Raw genomic sequence first — 16,064 nt, 5'->3', positions numbered from 1 at the left:
AAATATAATCATTTATTACTTCAAAAGATTTAATACATAATAAAATTGGATAATATACATCAAATACATATTAGGTGAACTACCCAAGTGAGTACAACTGACCGAAAGTCCACAGAGGGTAACCAAATATACCCAAACGTGCCACGCCCCCTGAGGAAGCGAGGCTGTTACAAGCACGCGAAACGCGCGTTGGGGTGATCGGGGTCCTCACAGGAGTTGGATACCAACGAATGGGTAATTATTACCGTTATTTTTTACACGTAAACAGGCTGGTATACTGAATATAGGCATGGGAGTAAGGTGGACGGTTTAGAGAATGAGCATTTAGCTGCAGTGTCACAGTTTACTTTGAGAAAAATCACACTGAGCTGTTACCACCTACCACACTTATGTATTAGCCTGTTTGGGTATATTTGGTTACCCTCTGTGGACTTTCGGTCAGTTGTACTCACTTGGGTAGTTCACCTAATATGTATTTGATGTATATTATCCAATTTTATTATGTATTAAATCTTTTGAAGTAATAAATGATTATATTTAGTAAACTCTTGGTTCTCCTTTTTATATAAAAAGTTTCATTTAGTTAGCTAAGGAATCCTGCTGTCCCCCTCCATCCAACCCTAGTGATGACCTCACTGAACACGTAACTGTTTATCCAAAGGCTGCCAAGTACATGACCCCTAGTCATATGAAGCGATGCTTATCAAAAAAATATTTTTATTTTAGGAAAATTCTAAAATTAATAAAGAACTCTTCTAAGTAATTTATGGAATTATATAATAGTTTACACACATTTTAAAGGAGAAAACTAGTAATATGTAATTAAGAGGAATGAGGAGTTTTAGGGTGATCTTTTTGGTTAGAACCAAACTTAGAACTGGGATCTGACACTGAAAAGTAAAGAGAAAAATTAAATCACAAAACAGAGATTGTTCCGTGTCATGATATGAAAAGATTGACCTTAGGCTGTGGAGCGCCTGCCTGGGCCTTGGGGGTGCTAGGAACCAGGACGGTTCTTAAAGGGATGTGGCACGGTGGCAGTGACTAGGTCCATGGCCCTGGGCGTCCAAATTAAAGGAAAGGTCTTTAAAGGGGTTGGAGAATAAAGAATAAAGTTTGTTCGTGACGCCACCTGTGGTATTCGGTCAGGATTAATCAACGCTGCTTAAAGGAGTCCACTGGGGTGATGGTACTGCAGCAAGGATGGTATGGCTTCCCACAGGTGAAGCTGGGTCCTCAGGGCTCCTGGTGTAGTAGGGACAGATGGTAGATGGTGTAGAAAGAATCAGAGGACACAAGGTTGCAGTCTCTTTACCTTTTTACTGGTGTAAGACAGCCACAGTCAAGGGTACGGATCACAGGTTCTGGTGTGGTCCGGCCAGCTTGAAAGCAATTCAGAAACCCCCCTAACCAGGTGGGGTTGGAAGCCTTCCTCTCTGTTCTGTGTTGTAGTCCCTTGCTGTCTTACGCCTCACACAAGGTCCTCACTTTCTCTCTCTGTCCCTTTTAGGTAGGACACTACCCGCATGGCAGGGATCTCGAGCCTTTTTACAGGTGTCTCTCGTGATGACTCCTGTGCCTTAGGGTTAATGAGAGGCGACCTGCAATCTGCTGTCTGCCGGTTTCTGCTGAGGGGCATACAGTTAACCCCACAACCTCGGACTTCTGGCCACTGGTATTCTGCGCTTCAGCATGGAGGAAGCTCAGTCGCAGCTTGTCTCCAGCTCTTCACTCTCCTTTGCTTCTCTTCCCCTATCAGTCTCCTACAGACTGCTCTGTTTCTCTTTCCTTCCAGGAGCTGCAGAACCACTAGTCTGCACGGCCCCAGCTTTCCTGTCACAGACCCTATTCGTCTGCTTCCTCTTAAATCTACGCTCTCTCACCAACTGACTAATTCCTTCTCCAGCCAGAAAAATAGGGAAGTTCCCCTGAATCCAGGTCTCGAGCTCCCCCTTTTGGCCTGGAGTCAGAGCAGTGTTGCATTTGCTGGTTACCTGCTAAAGGGATCCTTCCTGGCTTCTAAGCATGGAATCACCCTTCCCGAGAGGAAGGCAATACCACTGTAACAATCAGTTACCTGGGGTGTTACAGTTGTGCGTTGTAAATTGGAATAGTGCCTTGGATATTACCACATACCATGGCGGCCTGCTTATTTCCACACCTTAGCACTCAGTCATAATGACCATTCGTCACACACCTGGGTTGCAGGGCATGAAAAATGATGATCGTCCCTCATACCCTAGATCAGTGGTCCCCAACGTTTCTGACCTTGAGAGCCACATTCAGCTCTGACAGAGGGTCGTGAGCCACATCCAGCCTTGAGAGAGGGTCGCGAGCCACATTCAGCTCCCACCCCCTCACAGTAATGGCAACTAAAGCCCCCATTACAGGCATAATGGTAACCAAAGCTTTTCCACAAAAATCAACCACCCCAAAAGCAGTATACTAAGATCCAGAGGTTCCTACAATACCCCCCATTCAGTATTCTCTTATAAAGCACTCCCAACACACTGTCACATCCAGCTTCAAACACCTTCTCTGACAGGTGGTATCATCTTGTCTCCAGCGTAGCATACTTAAATCATCTCAAAACCCTTAAGACCAGTTCATGTGCATCCAGATCTGCTCTTCTGTGCAGGGCTGCTCACAAAATTCTCAATTTTCAGATGTGCTCTTCATACCTGTTTGCTATAACTGGAGCTAATGCACCAAGCTGACAGCCGCAAGCCACAATTCATGGGACCGCGAGCCACATGTGGCTCCCGAGCTACAGGTTGGGGACCCCTGCCCTAGATAAAGGTATAATAAATGATGACTTCCCATCACACACCTGAGATAAAGAGTATCAAAAATTATGATTGCTCCTCATATATCTGATGACTGTCTTTCGCACACATGGGTTGCAAGGCATGATGAATGATGGACTGTCCCACACACTTCAGAGATGCACCACACGATGAATGGTGATTTCCTCCAATATTCCTGGAATGCATGGAATATGATGTCTTTCCATCATACTTTTGAGATGCAGGGCATGATGAATGATAATAATCCTTCACACACCTGATAAGCAGGGTGTGGAGACACAGGGTTCAGCACGGGTGCTCTAGTCCGCTGTCTTTAGACCCGATTGAACAGAGATCATGCCACTAAATGCCAGCTCTCCTTTTACTATGGGCATAATACTAATCAGACAACACAGGGTGAGGATAAAACAGTGTGGCAATACTTTATTGAACTACAAAACAGGCAAATAACACCTAGAACAGTTCCATCAATATACCCAAGATGGTGCAAATTACAGAGTCTCACTCCTCCATTGACTCTCCAGGATTAGAGCCACTTCCAGAGCCGACTACCAACATCTGTGGCACCCCGTGTTTGGCTGCCACTACAGAGAGGAGGTAACAACAAGCGTAGGAAGCTGACCGAGGGCAGTGAGGTATGTGGCCAGGTGACCTAGTTGTCCCATCCTAGATTACTGGATTATTCAAGATGTCTCTGAGAGCTCAGTGATGGTCAAAGGAGAAAATTTGTGTTCTTCCAGCTGGGTCCGTGGTCCACCAAGCTGACATCCTGTAGAGTAAAATCTGTGTCCCTTGTGATGAAGTCATAATCTGGCAGCTGTCATGTAGAGTGTTCCTGGCTATGGATTTGTAAAGAATCTCTGTTTTTTAAACCTCTTGGATGACTTGTATGTATATTGTTACAATGGCATATCCCCTTTTTACAATTCACAACTGTTTTTCAAGCCATTATTCACAGGTGAAAGGGAAGGGGTGATGAGATTAACTCACATTGTTTGATTATTTAGCTTATCCTTCAATGTTTGCAAGTCCACAAACTGCATGGCCTGGTATAATGTGTAATCTACAAATCAGCAAATATCATTGTTCAGTGACCCTACATCCCTGTTTTACAAAGATAACAGTACAGTAAACTGTAGGAGCTGATATAAGAGGTAAATAACCATTCATCCATTTTCAAATATCAATTCAACTTACAAAAAGAGTCAACATAAATATAAAAGTATATGCCTCCTGGCTTACTGAAAATAAACATTTGTATAATTAAGATTAAATTCTTTGTCGTCACATTGGGCATGTTAAAAGATGACTGCACTTCACACACCTGAAATGATGAATGATGACCATCACCCACATATCTAGAATGCAGGGTAAGATTATTAATGACTTTCCCTAATACCAGCAGGATGAGTGCTGATTTCTCCTCAGATGCCTATGATGCAGAACATGATGAATGATAACTGCACTTACACAACTGATATACAGGGCATGAAGAATTTAGACTGCCACTCATTCACCAGACATGCAGGGAGGGCATGAAGAATTTAGACTGCCACTCATACACCTGCAAATCAGGATTTGATGGCTGACTATCTCATGCCTGGTATGCAGAGCATGATGAACAATAACTGTCCCTGATGCAGCTGAGATGCAGAGAATGATGAATGATGAATGATGACTGCACCTCACGTATGTGAGATGATGAACATGATGAATATTGACTTACCCTCACAGACCTGATATTCAGGGGAAGATGAATGATAACTGTCCATCACAAATCTATGATGAAGGGCATGATGAATTATGACTTCGCCTCATAAAAATGTGATGCAAAGTATGTTGAATGATGACTGACCCTCAAACATCTGAGATGCAGGGCATGATGAACGATTAACATCACTCACATATCTGGGAAAAAGGGCATAATGATTGATGTCTGTCCATCACACTCCATGCAGGGTATGGTGAATGACCACTCCCTACACATCTGGGATGCAGGACAAGATGAATAATGACTTCTTCACCCTTCACAGACCAGATATTCAGGATATACAGAATGATGACTGCACCTCATACACCCGAGATGCAGGGCATGGCGAATAATGTTGGTTCATCACACATCCTGAATGCAGGATTTGATGAATGATGACCATCACTCACACATGGGATGCAGGGCATGATAAGTGATCACTATTCCTCATACACCTGGGATGCATATCATGATTAATGTTGACCATGACCCACACTAGTGGAATGCGTGGCATGATAAATGATTACTAGTGATGAGCAAATAGTGAAATATTCGGATTCGTGAAAATCGGCACAAATTATTTCTAATATCTGTGTATTTGTACCTAATAACGAATCCAATGCAAGTTAATGGAAAAGCTGAATATTTTTCAGCTGGACCCAACAAACAGGTCTGGGAGCCTGAGAAAAAAGCTGAAATGTATGGGAAAGTGCTAAAAACTAAATGGGAACAGCATGGAGAAGATGCCTGCATGCCTTTCTGACTCACTTATGGTATCTGGGAATAATGTTGTCAGACTATTGCGTCACTTCTATGGATATTTAAAAAGACCTACCAAACCAAACCAACATTTTCATTTAAAGGGAAAAACCCTAAGAAACATTTTTTACTTCATAATTAGATGTATATAATGCTAAATAAACTAAAAAATAAAAAATATATACCTCCCCATTAGCATATTTTCATAAGCAGCATTTTGCCTAAGTTTTTCCTTTAACATTAGTGAGGGCTCTCACTCATGCCAAATAGTTAGCAAGATAGTGGAAAACATATTCCCCATCACTTTACAATGTCATTTCAACCAAGCCCATTTTAATTTTGGGCTTTGCCTGTCACCACGTCTATCGCCATGTCATTATGCGGCCCTCGCTTCATGTTTTCAAAGGGCCAGCAGGTGCTGTGAAACCTATGTTTTGTAAGCTCAACAGTTAATTTTTGCCATGGGATCTCAATGGAACAACTGTCATAGTGGGTGAAGCCACTGTGAGGTGAATATAATACAGGAGTTGGGGAGCTGTATGATCAATGTCAGGAAATTGGATTCTACCAGACACCAAAAGCATTAGAATTAAATTCTGAATACAGTGTAACAAGCAAGGGCCTCTACTGTCAGTCCATCAGGCCTTAAACCCATGCTAGGAACATGTATAAGTCCCATTTTACATGGAAGCAGTCTCCTTAAGGGAAAGGGGCAGGAGTACCTGTTACCGCTGCTGTCCGCTGCGCTGCTTGGTGCCCCGCTGCTGCCATTTCCCAGTCCTCCGCTGCTGCTGCTCCTCCTTGGGTCGCCGCTGCTGTCGCTCGGTCCTCCGCTGCTGCTGCTTGGGCCCCCACTGCTGCCGCCCAGGCTTCTATTGCTGCGCCGACACCCCAGCGCACTGATCCTGCCTCGTCCCGCCGTGCTTCTCCTAGGCTTCCGGTTGCATGGTCTGCAGTAAGTCTTCTGCACCTGCGCATGCGCACATCACCGGCACAATCAGACGGAATCCATCTCTTGCATGGTTTTGAGTAGCAATGTGTCAGGGACACCGCACTGTACTTACTACCTGAGTCAGTGTGCGTGTCCTGAGCTGACCTGGCAGAGCTCGGAGATGCTCGAGATGTGGTGCGGCAGCGGTGGTGAGATGTACAACAGATGAACAGACCTGAAGCACGTGATTACTGGGGGAGTGGCCGTGGGTGGAGCCTAACCCCAGAGCTCTGGAAAGCAGAGCACTGGCTAAGGAAGCCGAAAGGGGTGTCAGACAGGCACGGGTAAGATCTGAGAATGGCGTGGTTACCAGAGGAAGAGAACAATGACGTGGTCAACAACTAGCCAGGGTCAGAACCAGAGAGAGCAGTGAGGTACAAGGTGGGAACAATAAGACGTAAAGTCATGGATGTAGCAAGGGTTAAACTGAGAGATAAAGGAGGCGCAGAATCAGATGGCAACACTCAGAAACGTAAACAGACCGGATCATACACAAGTGAGCATTCAAGAGCAAACAGGATCCACAGATACTCAGGGGTCAGAAACTCAGCCGAGGATAAAAGTATCACTGACAACGGACAGAGCCCAAAAGAGGCTATTTAAAGCCCTGCCACAGCCCGAGAGAGGCCAACAGCATTAACCCCTGAAGCACTAGACAAGAACTTCTAAAGACTATGACAGTACCTTACTCTCAATGGGGGCCACTAGACCCAGGCTTCTCAGGATGTCTGGCATGAAATGCCAAAACCAGACGATTAGCGTGTACAGACTGAGCAGGGACCCAAGATCGATCCTCTGGACCATACCCCTTCCAGTGTACCAGATACTGCAAGGTGCGGTGTACAAGACGAGAATCAACAATGACCCAACCTCATATTCCATGTGACCCTACACCAACACCGGGGGGACAGCTGACACAGAACCCTCCTCAACAGACCCCAAGGGTTTTAAGTGGGACTTGTGGAACACATTGGAAATCTTAAATGAAGCTGGGAGGCGTAACCTATAGGCTACGGAATTGACTATTTCCACGATTTCATATGGACCAATGAACTTTGGACCTAACTTGTCTGACGGAATGTTGAGTTTGATATTCCACATGGAAAGCCAAACCTTCTCTCCAATCTGAAATGTATGACCTTAGGGTTAGGGTTAGCCTATATTCCATCAGAATAATTGCCCAGATCTACATCCTTCTAAAGAAACTAATAACTGTTATATACAATATTGTTACTCTCCATGAAGACATCCAGGTCTCTTTTGAACACCTCGACAGAATTCGCCATCACCACCTCCTCAGGCAAGGAATTCTAGATTCTTACTGCCCTTACAGTAAAGAATTCTGTTCTATGTTGGTGGAAAAACCTTCTTTGCTCCAGACGCAGAGAATGCCCCCTTGTGATCGTCACATTCGTTGGTCTAAACAGAGGCTCGGAGAGATATTTGTACTGTCCCCTTATATACTTATGCATGGTTATTAGGGTAAGGGTAACCCTAACCACTTAGTCGCCTTTTTTCTAGACTGAATAATCCTAATTTTGCTAATCTCTCCGGGTATTGTAGTTTCCCCATCCCCTTTATTAATTTTGTTGCCCTCCTTTGTACTCGCTCTAGCTCCATTATATCCTTCCTGAGCCCTGGTGCCCAAAACTGTACACAGTACTCCATGTGCGGTCTAACTAGGGATTTTTACAGAGGTAGTATAATGCTCTCATCATGTGTATCCAGACCTCTTTTAATGCACCCCATGATCCTGTTTGCCTTGGCAGCTGCTGCCTAGCACTGGCTGCTCCAGGTAAGTTTATCATTAACGAGGATCCCCATGTCCTTCTCCATGTCAGATTTACCCAGTGGTTTCCCTTTCAGTGTGTAATGGTGATATTGGTTCCTTCTTCCCATGTGTATAACCTTACATTTATCACTGTTAAACCTCATCTGCCACCTCTCGGCCCAAGTTTCCAACTTATCCAGATCCATCTGTAGCAGAATACTATCTTCTCTTCTATTGACTGCTTTACATAGTTTTGTATCATCTGCAAATATCAATATTTTACTGTGTAAACCTTCTACCAGATCATTAATGAATATGTTGAAGAGAACAGGTCCCAATACCGACCCCTGCGGTACCCCACTGGTCACAGCGACCCAGTTAGAGACTATACCATTTATAACCACCCTCTGCTTTCTATCACTAAGCCAGTTACTTACCCATTTACACACATTTCCCCCAGACCCTGCATTATCATTTTGTGTACCAACCTCTTGTGTGGCACGGTATCAAACGCTTTGGAAAATTCAAGATATACCGCGTCCAATGACTCCCCTTGGTCCAGTCTATAGGTTACCTCTTCATAAAAAACTGATTAGATTGGTGACAGGAGCGATTCCTCATAAACCCATGCTGATATGGAGTTACACAGTTATTCTCATTGAGCTAATCCAGAATAACATCCCGCAGAAACCCTTCACATATTTTACCAACAGTAGAGGTTAGACTTACTGGCCTATAATTTCCAGGTTTACTTTTAGAGCCCTTTTTGAATATTGGTACAACATTTGCTATGCGCCAGTCCTGTGGAACAGACCCCGTCGCTATAGAGTCCCTAAGTTAGTGTGTGTTTCCACAGTCAAGAAACGCAACCCTAGCCCTAACCCAAACACACGGTGTCCAGATGTTGCAGTATAGTGGAGGGGATTTCATGAAATCCCATCTCCACTATGCGTTAAAACACACAGGCGGCAGACCCGCGTAAATGGACATGCGGCGCGTCTTTCCAGAACGCAGCATGTCTCTTTACAATGCGGCGACGTTCCGTCGACGCACCGTAAATTTACCATAGACAATCGTTAGATGCGGTAAAATCGCATCTAATGATTAGTCACATGCGTAGTAACTGCGTAAACACAGCTTACTATGCATGTCTCCTAATTTAGATGCTGGCTCACCTGTCCCGCCGCCGGAAGTCCCTCGTCCACTGCAGTTCTCCCGATAACAGCTTATCACGAGAACTGCCGTGCATGTGACCCAGGGTTATCTCCGGTTCACTAGGTTGGTTCTCACGGTCAGCTGATTGTGAGAATGCTGCAGTGTAAGTGATCGCTGGAGAGTTATCTCCGGCGATTATCTACAGGCTGTGCTACATCTGGATGTCAGGCATCCAGATGTAGCAGAGCTGGACTCGTCCAGACTGTGTGCACATACAACACACAACATACACCATTGATTTGTTACGGTTCAAAGAATTGTGATGAATAAATAAATGCTCGTGTGACAATTGAATCAGACAAAAATGAATTTACTTAATAAAAGATAATAAATATAAATAATCACTAAAAATAGCACATAATCAATAGTCATACATTACACTCTCAAGGTAGAAGTCTATCACTCATCATCCAGGAAGCAAGAGAGACCCCAGCACATGTGCTCATCTGTTATATCTGTCCAGCTACCAGAGGTGTGTCCAGCCCCCACGTGTGGGGAATGATGTCACCAGTCTCTTGTCCACTCTCAAAGGTACATCCCCTCAATCCCCAATGAAACCTGATTAACCAGTTTTTTGCAACTGGAGGAGGGGGCTTCATGTAGGACACATGGCAGAAATACAACAACTGGAGGATGGACCCCTGAACACATGTGGGGGAATTATATATATCTGATTGAAACCATATCAATAGCTCTATAATTCGTATTAATTAATTGGAGTGTTGAAATAATTTAATATATATATATATAGCATACAACACAACCATACAACATACAACATGCAACATACAATATGCAACATACACCATACAACATACACCATACAACATACACCATACAACATACACCATGCAACATGCAACATACAACATGCACCATGCAACATACGACATGCAACATGCGACATACAACATGCGACATGCAACATACAACATGCAACATGCAACGTACAACATGCAACGTACAACATGCAACATGCAACATACAGTACATACAACATACAACACATACATACGCTACATACAACATACATATAGACACAGTATATACATATAGACATACAGTACATACATACAGTACATACAATAGACATAAAGACATACAGTACATACAACATAGAGTACATACTCACCATCACCTTGACACCTTGATCCCCGAAGCCATTGTCACCTGTAAAAAATATTACAATAATAAACAAACAATATACTCCCTGATCCGCAGAAATCCAATTAAAAAGAGTGTCCCACGACCATCTCCTGTGGAGAGGATCCACATCAGCTGATGCGACCGCTCTCCAGGGGCTCCAGGAATACAATGATGGAAGGTATCCTTCAGCAACATATTCCTCTGCCTCTGTGAGAAATAGTCCTTACTCTCACTTGTGGCACTGCTGTGTGGGAAAATTCGCAGTGTTTCGGCTGTAGAGGGAAGCATTGCGCAGGGAGGGGGTTAGGGTTAGGGTTCGGGTTAGGGTTTGGGTTTGGGTTCGGGTTCGGGTTAGGGTTAGGGGTTAGGGTTAGGGTTAGGGGTTAGGGTTAGGGTTAGGGGTTAGGGTTAGGGTTAGGGTTAGGGATCATTATGTGGCAGATGAGGCACTGACGTGTATGGATCATTATGTGGCAGATGAGGAACTGAGGTGTATGGATCACTATGTGGCAGATGAGGGTTAGGGTTAGGGTTAGGGTTAGGGGTTAGGGGTTAGCGTTAGGGTTAGGGTAGGGGTTAGGGGTTAGGGTTAGGGGTTAGGGTTAGGTTTAGGGTTAGGGTCACTATGTGTCAGATGAGGCACTGAGGTGTACGGATCACTATGTGGCAGATGAGGCACTGAGGTGTATGGATCACTATGTGGCAGATGAGGCACTGAGGTGTATGGATCACTATGTGGCAGAGGAGGCACTGAGGTGTATGGATCACTGTGGCAGATGAGGCACTGAGGTGTACAGATCATTATGTGGCAGATGAGGCACTGAGGTGTATGGATCATTATGTGGCAGATGAGGCACTGAGGTGTATGGATCACTATGTGGCAGATAAGGGTTAGGGTTAGGGTTAGGGGTTAGGGGTTAGGGTAAGGGTTAGGGTTAGGGTTAGGGTTAAGGTCACTATGTGTCAGATGAGGCACTGAGGTGTACGGATCACTATGTGGCAGATGAGGCACTGAGGTGTATGGATCACTATGTGGCTGATGAGGCTCTGAGGTGTATGGATCATTAGGGTTGACTGCATCACCAATGAGACGGACTCAGTGCTACAGGACCCCTGCAGACTCTGCCCACTCTGGACTGCTTCTGCACCTTTTCTACCCTCCATTAGAAGTGTGGTATTGACAAAGACCAGCCTTGGTCGAAATGTAATTGTAACTCAAAGTATCCGTCATTTTCTCTGAACACTAATAAGCATTTGGTGATGCCTGTACTAATAATAAAAAATACAACTTTCACGTAAAAATCTGCAAGTCTTGAGTGTGCGGCTGTTTTTTCTATAGACACTGGATCATTATGTGGCAGATGAGGCGCTGAGGTATATTGATCACTATGAGGCACAAGTACATGGATCACTATGTGGTAGATTAGGCACTGAGGTGTACGGATCACTATGTGGCAGATGAGGGTTATGGTCAGGGTCAGGGTCAGGGTTAGGGTTCGGGTCAGTATGTGTCAGATGAGGCACTGAGGTGTATGGATCATTATGTGGCAGATGAGGCACTGAGGTGTATGGATCACTATGTGGCAGCTGAGGCACTGAGGTGTACGGATCATTATGTGGCAGATGAGGCACTGAGGTGTATGGATCATTATGTGGCAGATGAGGCACTGAGGTGCATGGATCACTATGTGGCAGTTGAGGCACTGAGGTGTACGGATCATTATGTGGCAGATGAGGCACTGACGTGTATGGATCATTATGTGGCAGATGAGGAACTGAGGTGTATGGATCACTATGTGGCAGATGAGGGTTAGGGTTAGGGTTAGGGTTAGGGGTTAGGGGTTAGCGTTAGGGTTAGGGTAGGGGTTAGGGGTTAGGGTTAGGGGTTAGGGTTAGGGTCACTATGTGTCAGATGAGGCACTGAGGTGTACGGATCACTATGTGGCAGATGAGGCACTGAGGTGTATGGATCACTATGTGGCAGATGAGGCACTGAGGTGTACGGATCATTATGTGGCAGATGAGGCACTGAGGTGTATGGATCATTATGTGGCAGATGAGGCACTGAGGTGTATGGATCACTATGTGGCAGATGAGGGTTAGGGTTACGGTTAGGTTTCAGGTTAGGGTTACGGGTTAGGTGTATGGATCACTATGTGGCAGATGAGGCACTGAGGTGTATGGATCACTATGTGGCAGATGAGACACTGAGGAGTATGGATCACTATGTGGCAGATGAGGCACTGAGGTGTATGGATCACTATGTGGCAGATGAGGCACTGAGGTGTATGGATCACTATGTGGCAGAGGAGGCACTGAGGTGTATGGATCACTGTGGCAGATGAGGCACTGAGGTGTACAGATCATTATGTGGCAGATGAGGCACTGAGGTGTACAGATCATTATGTGGCAGATGAGGCACTGAGGTGTATGGATCACTATGTGGCAGTTGAGGCACTGAGGTGTACGGATCATTATGTGGCAGATGAGGCACTGACGTGTATGGATCATTATGTGGCAGATGAGGAACTGAGGTGTATGGATCACTATGTGGCAGATGAGGGTTAGAGTTAGGGTTAGGGTTAGGGGTTAGGGGTTAGCGTTAGGGTTAGGGTAGGGGTTAGGGGTTAGGGTTAGGGGTTAGGGTTAGGGTCACTATGTGTCAGATGAGGCACTGAGGTGTACGGATCACTATGTGGCAGATGAGGCACTGAGGTGTATGGATCACTATGTGGCAGATGAGGCACTGAGGTGTACGGATCATTATGTGGCAGATGAGGCACTGAGGTGTATGGATCATTATGTGGCAGATGAGGCACTGAGGTGTATGGATCACTATGTGGCAGATGAGGGTTAGGGTTACGGTTAGGTTTCAGGTTAGGGTTAGGGGTTAGGTGTATGGATCACTATGTGGCAGATGAGGCACTGAGGTGTATGGATCACTATGTGGCAGATGAGACACTGAGGAGTATGGATCACTATGTGGCAGATGAGGCACTGAGGTGTATGGATCACTATGTGGCAGATGAGGCACTGAGGTGTATGGATCACTATGTGGCAGAGGAGGCACTGAGGTGTATGGATCACTGTGGCAGATGAGGCACTGAGGTGTACAGATCATTATGTGGCAGATGAGGCACTGAGGTGTATGGATCACTATGTGGCAGATGAGGCACTGAGGTGTATGGATCACTATGTGGCAGATGAGGGTTAGAGTTAGGGTTAGGGGTTAGGGGTTAGGGTAAGGGTTAGGGTTAGGGTTAGGGTTAAGGTCACTATGTGTCAGATGAGGCACTGAGGTGTATGGATCACTATGTGGCAGATGAGGCACTGAGGTGTACGGATCATTATGTGGCAGATGAGGCACTGAGGTGTATGGATCATTATGTGGCAGATGAGGCACTGAGGTGTATGGATCACTATGTGGCAGATGAGGGTTAGTGTTACGGTTAGGGTTAGGGTTAGGGTTAGGGGTTAGGGTTAGGGTTAGGGGTAGGGTATAGGGTTAGGTGTATGGATCACTATGTGGCAGATGAGGCACTGAGGTGTATGGATCACTATGTGGCAGATGAGACACTGAGGTGTATGGATCACTATGTGGCAGATGAGGCACTGAGGTGTATGGATCACTATGTGGCAGATGAGGCACTGAGGTGTATGGATCACTATGTGGCAGATGAGGCACTGAGGTGTATGGATCACTGTGGCAGATGAGGCACTGAGGTGTACGGATCACTACGTGGCAGATGAGGCACTGAGGTGTATGGATCACTATGTGGCAGATAAGGGTTAGGGTTAGGGTGAGGGGTTAGGGTTAGGGTCACTATGTGTCAGATGAGGCACTGAGGTGTACAGATCACTATGTGGCAGATGAAGCAATGAGGTATGTGGATCCTATGTGGCAGATGAGGCACTGAGGTGTACGGATCATTATGTGGAAGATGAGGCACTGAGGTGTATGGATCATTATGTGGCAGATGAGGCACTGAGGTGTATGGATCACTATGTGGCAGATGAGGGTTAGGGTTACGGTTAGGGTTAGGGTTAGGGTTAGGGGTTAGGCTTAGGGTTAGGGTTAGGGTATAGGGTTAGGTGTATGGATCACTATGTGGCAGATGAGGCACTGAGGTGTATGGATCACTATGTGGCAGATGAGGCACTGAGGTGTACGGATCATTATGTGGCAGATGAGGCACTGAGGTGTATGGATCATTATGTGGCAGATGAGGCACTGAGGTGTATGGATCACTATGTGGCAGCTGAGGCACTGAGGTGTACGGATCATTATGTGGCAGATGAGGCACTGAGGTGTATGGATCATTATGTGGCAGATGAGGCACTGAGGTGTATGGATCACTATGTGGCAGATGAGGCACTGAGGTGTATGGATCATTATGTGGCAGATGAGGCACTGAGGTGTATGGATCACTATGTGGCAGATGAGGGTTAGGGTTAGGGTTAGGGATAGGGTTAGGGGTTAGGGTTAGGGTTAGGGTAGGGGTTAGGGGTTAGGGTTAGGGGTTAGGGTTAGGGTCACTATGTGTCAGATGAGGCACTGAGGTGTACGGATCACTATGTGGCAGATGAGGCACTGAGGTGTACAGATCACTATGTGGCAGATGAAGCAATGAGGTATGTGGATCCTATGTGGCAGATGAGGCACTGAGGTGTACGGATTATTATGTGGAAGATGAGGCACTGAGGTGTATGGATCATTATGTGGCAGATGAGGCACTGAGGTGTATGGATCACTATGTGGCAGATGAGGGTTAGGGTTACGGTTAGGGTTAGGGTTAGGGTTAGGGGTTAGGCTTAGGGTTAGGGTTAGGGTATAGGGTTAGGTGTATGGATCACTATGTGGCAGATGAGGCACTGAGGTGTATGGATCACTATGTGGCAGATGAGGCACTGAGGTATACGGATCATTATGTGGCAGATGAGGCACTGAGGTGTATGGATCATTATGTGGCAGATGAGGCACTGAGGTGTATGGATCACTATGTGGCAGCTGAGGCACTGAGGTGTACGGATCATTATGTGGCAGATGAGGCACTGAGGTGTATGGATCATTATGTGGCAGATGAGGCACTGAGGTGTATGGATCACTATGTGGCAGATGAGGCACTGAGGTGTATGGATCATTATGTGGCAGATGAGGCACTGAGGTGTATGGATCACTATGTGGCAGATGAGGGTTAGGGTTAGGGTTAGGGATAGGGTTAGGGGTTAGGGTTAGGGTAGGGGTTAGGGGTTAGGGTTAGGGGTTAGGGTTAGGGTCACTATGTGTCAGATGAGGCACTGAGGTGTACGGATCACTATGTGGCAGATGAGGCACTGAGGTGTATGGATCACTATGTGGCAGATGAGGCACTGAGGTGTACGGATCATTATGTGGCAGATGAGGCACTGAGGTGTATGGATCATTATGTGGCAGATGAGGCACTGAGGTGTATGGATCACTATGTGGCAGATGAGGGTTAGGGTTAGGGTTAGGGTTAGGGTTAGGGTATAGGGTTAGGTGTATGGATCACTATGTGGCAGATGAGGCACTGAGGTGTATGGATCACTATGTGGCAGATGAGGGTTAGGGTTACGGTTAGGTTTCAGGTTAGGGTTAGGGGTTAG

This window comes from Ranitomeya variabilis, chromosome 6, assembly GCF_051348905.1.
Source record: "Ranitomeya variabilis isolate aRanVar5 chromosome 6, aRanVar5.hap1, whole genome shotgun sequence".
NCBI lineage: Eukaryota > Metazoa > Chordata > Amphibia > Anura > Dendrobatidae > Ranitomeya > Ranitomeya variabilis.
This window is presented reverse-complemented; position numbering follows the sequence as displayed.